General features: G+C 35.0%; 1 long non-coding RNA gene across 1 annotated transcript in view; it reads right to left on the bottom strand.

The window, feature by feature from the left end:
* Positions 1 to 8955, bottom strand: part of LOC107322566 — a 46905-nt gene continuing 37950 nt past the window's right edge. The window contains exon 3 of the long non-coding RNA XR_001558985.2: positions 1 to 152. This is a non-coding gene — a long non-coding RNA (uncharacterized LOC107322566). The remainder of the gene's footprint in view (positions 153 to 8955) is intronic.

Below are 8955 nucleotides of genomic sequence, written 5' to 3'. Positions count from 1 at the left end.
ATCAGGTTGCTCAAAATCCGTCCAGTTTGACCTTGAATGTCTCCAGAGGCATCACCTCTCTGGGCAACTTCCTCCAGTGCCTCATCAGTCTCTGCATACCGTCTTCTGTTTGATGTTCTACATACACATTCTGACTCATATTCAGACACATTCTGTAAAAATTAAATCAAGAATTGAACATGATAATACAGAAACATAAAGAGAATATCATGATACCCTTGATTTAAATAAATTTCCCCAGAATTATCAATATATATATATAATTTTATATATATTTATATATGTACACACACTATATATATATTAGTTCCCACGGTTATATATATCTATATATATGTATGTATATAACCTGAAGATATAATATATGTGTGTGTGTGTGTGTATTATGTATATATACATTAAAAAGTATAAATAAATATATTATATTAAAATATATTTATATTATATATGTGTAACATATATAATATATTTATTTATACTATACATATTAAATATATATGTATGTATGTATGTATGTGTGTATGTATGTATATAAAGAAATTTTATATATATATTATAATTCCTGGGATTTGGACCATCTTTTGCAAGACATTGACTCAAATTCAGAACAGAAGTAAATTTCTATCATTATGAGTTTTCATACTGTGATCTATACTTCTCAGTGCAGCATATAGTAGATAGGTACCCACATCATCAATGTTAGTACTGCAAGTGATGCCAGTTATTGATGTATTGAGAAGCGATGAGTATCATATCATAGTATCATAGTCTCGTGCGGGTTGGAAGGGACCTTAGAGATCATCGAGTCCAACCCCCGGGATTCGAGCCTCTGTGTAGCAGAGCGGCACTTCTACCACTTGCACCACAGGGGGGATTCGAACTCCGGGCCCCAGTGTTGCAAGGCGGCGTCCTTAACCACTGCGCCACCGGGGCAGGTACAGGTAGAATCAAACAAAGATGAGGTACAAGAGGAAATATTCTCAAGCAACACTTGTGCCATACTCAGCTGATTCATTTTAATAACTGCTTTTGGCACCAGGGAACATGTAAAGAGGGGAACAGAAAGAAAAAGGAAAAGGCAACTTCAGGTTCAAGAGTGTCAGTGTAGGAATTTTCATAAATCTCAAAACTCAAAAAATGAAAATAATTAATACCCATCTTGACTATTGAAATATTTAATAGATATTCTTAGAGATTGGGTATGTAGGACCGGAATAGCACACACACACACAAAAATAAACCAACTTGGATCTTCCTATTTTTGAGTAGATAAAGTACTCTTATTCTAAAAGATGAAAAAGCAGGAACCTTCAAGAGCTTGTAGCACATGGACAGGACACGTCAGGGTTTCTATCCCTCAATTTCCTCCAGGTATCAGCCACTTCTCATTACTGAACTTCTACAGTCAGTACCCAAAGAAAGGTAAATGCTGACAGATATGGACTTCATAAACTTTAAATATTAAAAAGAAGGGAAAAGAAACTGAGTCTACTACAACACAAGCCAGGTGGCACATGCTGTCATTAAAACAGAAAATAACACACTGTTCTAGGTAGAAAAGTGGCTGTTATTCTCTCTTCTCTTCTGTAGAATGATTAGTGCTGCAAAGATGGTGCAATGAAGCACACCAGCATTTTTGGAAGGCTACACTAATTATCCAGAGAGTACATTTATACATTAACTTATACATTTTTTAATGAGTTAGTAATGACATTTGAAGAATTTCCCAGGTCAAATGACATCAAATAAGAAAATCTGAACACCCAAAAATGGCAAGCTAAATGTTGAATTCAAAAGTCGTAGATGATTTCTTGATTACAGTCAGCTTTGAATGAAAACCTGCTGTTGCTGTCCATTTCTCTTTCCCTCTAAACAGATTGTTGGAGGGGGAAAAAAAAAAAAAAAAAGCAAAGAAAGACAGACAAAGTCAATTGTGGATGTCATTAATGCGAAGGTCTTGTGAACTTACCTCGTTCAGTTATTAATTGTGTGTATCAATCTCAATGTAAATCTCATGAAAATACCACATTCTGCTTTCCAATTGTCAATAGCAAAAATTAAAAAGAAGCATGGGACAGGTACAATGTCCTTACACAGTGGAGATTCTCAGTGGAGAGCAGTAACTGTTCAGACCTCTATGAAGATCTTCTTTAGAAGGAGATCCAGAATGGAACCAAAAGTTTCCAAAATTTTCATAATACAAGTCTTCATCAAAGACAGATAATACTGAAACAATCAGGACTTGAAGACAAAGGCAGAGAACTGACTAAAGTAGAAGCAAGTGTTTAACAAACACAAGGTAGATTTATCTTATAAGAACTTAAACCTCCAATTCATGTGTGACTATGGCAGTTGTAAGATTTTAAGTGTTCATCATGTTTTTCAGTAAAATCTCTGAAGCTGCTATTCACAAAAAGGATTATTTATCTTCCTGATAACTTTTTTTTTTCCAATCATTTCACTTAATTTACTGATGTGTATAAAAACTGTTACTTTCTCATTGCTCCCTTCTGTTCCTCTGTAGAGATATAAACTTGAAAGTTGACACTGTGTGCCTTGAGCTTTGTCTTAAGTTTTCAGTTCTGCATTCATCACTAAGGATGCTGGTATGAACAACCAGTGAAACAAAAAATGCCATTTCATCTTTTTTTCTGTCAGTCTTGATGGTTCTTTTTGTTTGTTTGCTTCCTTGTTTGTTTTTAAAATTAATTGCATTTTACTTCATTAATTACAGTTGCCCAAAATTCTAACCACATTCTTTATTCATCACCATTACATATTCAAGCATCAGATAACAATTTGTTGGTTCGCAGACAAGAACTTGTTCTGAACTTTAAAGGGTTATTCATTTTATACTTTCAAATGAAAGCACATTTATTTCTTCAAAAAGGTTATTCCTCTTTCCTGATGAAGCTATGGAGTCTCTATTAGTGAGACCACAGGACTTCATCTTGAATAGAATTTTGATTTGTTTCATCATTCAGTCTCACTATTCATATTTTATGATGCATGCTTTTGACTTCTTGCCTGTATTTAATTCCTTCTCATTAACGGCACACATTTGTTTCTTATTCCTCTTTGTAAAGACCAATTATTGATCGACCTTCATATAACTGATGTACCTCTCTCATCTATTAGCCATGTGTTTCAAAGGACACAGTTTAACTGAATTCCTTCCTTCTAGAGTTCCTCTATTATCCATTTCTGACAATAACCACATTTGTTTTTATTCTCTATTCCATGTGCTTCATTCCACCAAAAAAAATGTACAATTATGCTTCTTCATTTTATGCTAGTCATTGCTATTAATTGCAGTAAAAGGAACTTACTTAATAACCATAGTATTTTTAAGAATGAAATAAGTGACCTTACTACTCAAGAAATGTACTCTGCATTTTTAAAAAATAAAAAATAATAATATGCTTGCATTTTCAGATTCAAGCATAGTATACACTTGTAATATCACACCAAGTACCCAAGTTTCTATGCTACATGTCAGCAAGGTTTCCATTCAAGACCTATGAGATTTTCATTCCTGTCTTCTTTTAAAATCTTGATAAAAGTAAAAAATGGTATTAAACCAATGAAATTCTTGTTTCATATGCACACTATTCAAACAGCACTTTTGAATAACTCTTCTTTGTTACACAAATCCTTCTGCACCAGGTCTGTTCTGTATTTTTTCTTTTTATAATAATGTGACAACAAAGTAGTTACAAAGAAGGAATGAAAATATTTGGACATAATTTTTCCATATCAAAAGACTGTCCCTGGTAGCATCTAGTTAGTAGAATATCCATCACATCATAATTCAAAAAAGTGAGCTTGAACATTTAAGAAAGTCAACAAGGGCCTGAATATTTTATATCAATATCATAGTATCATAGTCTCGTGCGGGTTGGAAGGGACCTTAGAGATCATCGAGTCCAACCCCCCAGGATTCGAGCCTCCTGTGTAGCAGAGCGGCACTTCTACCACTTGCGCCACAGAGGGGATTCGAACCCAGGGCCTCCGGTGTTGCAATGCGGCATTCCTACCACCTGCACCACTGGGACACACATACCTAGGTCCCATCTAAGTCACAATGGAATTAAATAATCATTTAGGTTGTCCAAGAAATCTTAAAGACACAAAGAGAAAATAAATTTTCATTCTGAAGGGAATGACATTCCTCACTGGTGGGCATTTTATTTTTTTATTGTTTTATTTTTTTTATTTATTTTTTTATTTATTTTTATTTTTTATTATTATTTTATTTATTTATTTATTTATTTATTTTTTACAGATGGCCATTTGGTCATGACTAAAGCAAAGACCAACAGCAGAACATCTTGATAGTAGTTCATCTTCCTCCACGTTTCATGTGGAAGGCTGATGAAATGCAATAAAAACAGATTTCTAGCATATTATTGCAACTACAGTTCAACAAATGTCACCATATTGTCTCTTCCTGGCTTGTCTTAGCAACACCCACAAACCCGTAACTGATAAAAGTGAGTAATCTTTCCCAGAACAAGCAAGACCAAAAATACTTTACCAGCAGCATCAGGCCTTTCAGCATCTCCTCTATGGCATGGAAGTTGTGACGCAAGCAGGAGCTGACAGTGGTCTCTTATATTCCATCATTAAAATATGCCTCTCGACCACCTTACGGGCTACGAGAAGTTCCTTGACGAAGTAAGTGACTAAGTACTACATTGTGACTGACTAGTCAATTGAACTTTTTTAAACTACCTTATTTGTATCGCTATAGACAGATTAGACAGACAATATTTATAGTTGATATTTTCATACATTTAACAAGCATGACATTATGCACTTCATAGTATATTAAACACTGACACATAACTTCAGTATCTGACATATCAGATGGTATTCTGTAATCCTAAAACAAACAAAGAAAAAGTACCGTGCCTATTAGTAGTGTGTTCCAACTAATGCTTGCCCTCATTGCTGGCTACTTTTATCATCTCTCCAGTTTGGACTTTACTGACTTAAATTTCTAACTGTTAGATCTTGTTGTATCTTTGCCTGAGGGAGCAAAAGATCAGTATTATCTAATAATCACAATGTTCCCTATGTGGTCAAAGCCTCCTTTGCAAGCAGTAATTCAACATAATTTGTATATGTAGATAGTAACTCTGTGAGAAAGGAAGGCAGGAGTGCAGTTGTTATACTCAAGATGTGCTATTCCTTTTTACAGGAATATTGAAATAATAGCTATGTCATTACTTAGATTATTAGCTCATACATTGCAATCTCTTCATATCCTACAGCTAAGCAGCATGTAAAAACACCAGGTGGTAAAAATCCGTATGTTTTCCAATTAAAATACATAGTCATGCACAAAAGCTCTAAGAACACTGAAGTATAGCACAGCACTTTCAATGGCTCACTGATTAGCCGAATTATTCTCAGGTAATTTGTTATCCCTTTAGGAATCCTCAACTTATACTTTTCCATGAGCCAAGCTCAATTTTTGCATCACTGTTTTCCTGAATTAAGGCTACATGACTCTTCTACTCAGAAAGTCTCCTTTAGCGATCAGTATTGGAAGGTAATCAGAGCCCATTTACACAGTATGGTAAGTTAAAACTCATTCGTATCTGTTGCTCTATGTTCAACTTCACTGTTTATTTTAAATCATGTTTCCGTTTAGCAGAATGATAGTATATATATAAAAAGCACTAGACATCAACAAATAAAATGGCGCTACAAGTTGTGATGATCGTACTCTTTGAATGTGTTTACACTACTTAGCTTTCTTCCAATAATAATAATAAAAGAGGATGCCAAATCCAGTGGACTTCTGGACCCAGGAGTTCCCTCATTGCAGCTGGACTGATTCAAGACTGTGGTGATTCCAAGTTCCCAGGTGGAGACAGAAGCAAGGCTGCCTCTGTATTCTTAGCAGAGGCACTCTATAAATACATATGTAAATACACAAGGCCAGCCACATAGGTCATCATATACTGAGCAAAGCTTCTACCAGTATCTACAACAGGCATGAGACCCTCTAACAGGAACGGTCAGATGTTCCTCACCCCTGCCTGAATGCAATCAAGCATGCATCTGGAATGTATGACTTTGCCTGATGTTCCAGCAGCTTGTTTTAGAAATGGACATGAATGAAGATTAGAAACAGGATTTAAGAACACAGGAGACAGTGCTAATCAAGCTCAGACACTCAGACATACTAACTAGTCACTTGCACTTGATCACTCTAATAGACTTTTAAGAGTATAAAAACCTTCAGTTCTTCAGTAAGAAAACTTGTTTACTCAACAGATACTAAAATTTAAATACATGAGTTAGCAGTAGTACAAGTATGGACCAAGATTCCACTGAAAAGCAGACACCAGGAGGTCTGATCAAGCAAATAATTTGTCCAACATCTGACTGTGCTGAGACTAATTTGAACAGGACATTTACGGGAAAATGAAAGAAGAAAAGGTTTTCCAGAATATTCACATTATTGCTTCACCTGACAACTGGCAATGCCAGATATTTAAAAAAAAATAAAATAAATCATTATCTATTCTAAAAGGAAGGATACTTTCTGATGGGTTAATTAATTGGTAGCAACAAGGATCTTTTCATGCAATCACGGAAGCATTATTAACAGTAATAAATTGAAACTTCCCTGAAGCAACGTAAAATCAATGACTTTACAATAAATTGTTAAAATAATAGCATTGCTTCAAGAAAATCTCTCATTTGAAATGTATGAACGTTGCAATGTTACAACCTGTTGTGGTTTGGCCTGGTAGGTAGCCCAGCACCACACAGCCATTTTTTTCTCCTAGTGGGATGGAGGAGAGAGTCAGAAAAAGGTAAAACTAAAAAGATAGTTTAATAAAACAGAAAAGGAATGAAAAGTAATAATAGTAAGAGAATGTACAAAAGAAACAATGCCCAATGCCATCATTCACCACCTGCTGACACCTCAGCCAGAGCAGCAGCAGCCCTCATGGCCAACTCTCCCAGTTTTATTGTTGAGCAAGACTACAAGGTATGGAAGATCCCTTTGGCCATATTGGGTCACCTGTCCCAGTTGTGCCTCCTCCCAGCTTATTGTGCAGCCTTCTTACTGGCAGGGCAGCATCAGAAACTGAAATGTCCTTGACTTGGTGTAAACAGTGCTCAGCAACAGCTGAAACATGGTGTTATCAACACTCTGTCTCCTGTATCCAATGGATGATAGAGAAAAACGTACATAGATTTCTTGTGGAAAACAACTAGATTCATTGGGCAATCTGGTTGGGTGGCAACAAAAAACTCAAAGTTGGATTACTCTTCCACTCTACATAAAATGAGAAATATTCCACAGGGTTCAGGGCAACTGCAGGCAATAACACCCACAAACCTTTCTTTCTCTCAGCAAAGGAGATGACAAACTAGGTCCTCCTAGGCTGAGATTTTCCTGTCACCAGCACAGGAAAAAAACAACATTTAGGATGTACATGGAATAGTATTATTTTGTTTCACTTCCAAGCCTATGTATCTTATATACTATATATTAAACATTCCCGAGACACATGTATTTAGTAGCATAACTCACATTCACATTCACAAACACAAGTTTATTTCCCAGTAAATATTATTGGGAACAATGGAGCTTTATACAAATTAAACATTATTCTTGAGGGGGAACAAAACAAACAAACAATGAACTGAAAATATTTTTCTTACCCAGTTCACTAAAAATTACTCTGATTGCTTTGAATGAGACTTGAAATTTAACTTAACTTTGTTCTTCCCTTCCGAGACTAAGAAATTCCTTTGAATATGTAGCCACATCATAGTGATAGAGATAGAGATAACCCTTATCTTTTGTCTTCCCATCTAGCGAGGAGGAAAATTGTAGTTAATTATCTCTCTTCTTCCAGCTATTTTTTTCCAGCTGGATAATAATTCATTCTTAATTATGGTTAACTAAAGATTAAATATAACTGTACCTTTAAAGACTTAGACAGAAGTCATAATAATTGTCAACAGCTACACAAATACAACTAGTACTAATTTATCCTCAATTGCTAACGCACCACTTAGCACCTAAACTAAAACAGTTTTACACATAAATTAACCAACAGAATCACAGAATCAACAGGAAGTTTATTCTTTGGTTTTATACAACAAGAAAGTGGAGAATTATGCTAAGTCATCCTTCAGAAAAATATTCTTTTTGTAGCGAATTATCTGTAGGCCAATCAAAAAATTTACCTTTTACTTTTACTTTTAATCATGTTCCAGATCCTAAATAACAAACATGAATGAAGAAAAACAGAAGTGGAAACCCCAGGGCATTTAAAACTAAAGATATGTGCCTATAAAGCAACTCATCAAATTTAAATTAACATAGCTTTAGACTCTGTACTGAGAGAATAATTGAGGGCATTACAATTTTCATCCACGTTACAGTGACTGGATAGGGATACACTAGAAAGCTGTTCTTTGTAACTACCATGGTCAGTAAAAATACATTTCCCACATTGACTGTTAGTTTTGATTGGAGTCAGGTGATATTCAGTTAAATAATGTTATTTTTTTTTTTTTTTGGAAGCTTATACAGCTGCTCAGAGTCTAATCTATCCAAGAAAACCATATATTTGCTTAAGAAGAAATGAATAGGCAAAATGGATCCCTTACTAGAACCAAAAATACACTTCCATAGTTCAAAATTTGTGATCTCCCTTTGTCAAAATATCCTTGATAAAATAAGGTGACTAACAAATAACGTGGAATATCACCTTGAGTAAAATCTTCCCAAACCATTCTTAAAACATCTCATTTCACAATCATGTAATTTATGCCATTACACTAGGAGATATCAAAGTAAGCACGTACTCACTTCACTTCCACGCTTTGAAAACGTAAGTGATCCCAGAACTACTATGGCAAAACTCTAGTCACCTGAAAGCCCAATCTTATCCATATCTTATTTAATAAACAAAA

Source organism: Coturnix japonica, chromosome 1, assembly GCF_001577835.2.
Source record: "Coturnix japonica isolate 7356 chromosome 1, Coturnix japonica 2.1, whole genome shotgun sequence".
In the NCBI taxonomy this organism is placed as follows: Eukaryota; Metazoa; Chordata; class Aves; order Galliformes; family Phasianidae; genus Coturnix; species Coturnix japonica.
The sequence above is the reverse complement of the archived record's forward strand: the minus strand, read 5'-3'. Positions and strand labels throughout refer to the sequence as shown.